Consider the following 506-nt stretch of genomic DNA (forward strand, 5'->3'; position numbering starts at 1 on the left):
CGGAGAGTAAGAGAAGCTCTTCGTGGCGTTGTAGCAATCGAAGGTTTACGGGGTTTCTAGGGTTTAGGGTTTAGGGTTTAGGGTTTAGGGTTTAGGGTTTAACTTGCTTGTATCAGAAGACGTCGAGGCAGGAGATTTCATCGGGGTTTAGGGTTTAGGGTTTAGGGTTTAGGGTTTAGGGTTTAGGGTTTAGGGTTTAGGGTTTAGGGTTTAGGGTTTAGGGTTTAGGGTTTAGGGTTTAGGGTTTAGGGTTTAGGGTTTAGGGTTTATTGTTTATGAATCTTCAGAAGCAGTGGATGTCCAGTGGTCACCCTGCGGTTCTTTTTTTGGTGTTTTATTTAATTTTGGTTTATTAATTAAATCAATAAAAAATAAAAAAGAAATAAATATAAAAAAAGAACAAATACAAACAAAATATACTAATAATAATAACTATAAATGTAAGTTTATATATATATATATATATATATATATATATATATATATATATATCTATATATATCTAT

The sequence above is a fragment of the Eimeria mitis genome, genomic scaffold (assembly GCF_000499745.2).
Source record: "Eimeria mitis Houghton genomic scaffold, Emh_scaff1730, whole genome shotgun sequence".
In the NCBI taxonomy this organism is placed as follows: domain Eukaryota; phylum Apicomplexa; class Conoidasida; order Eucoccidiorida; family Eimeriidae; genus Eimeria; species Eimeria mitis.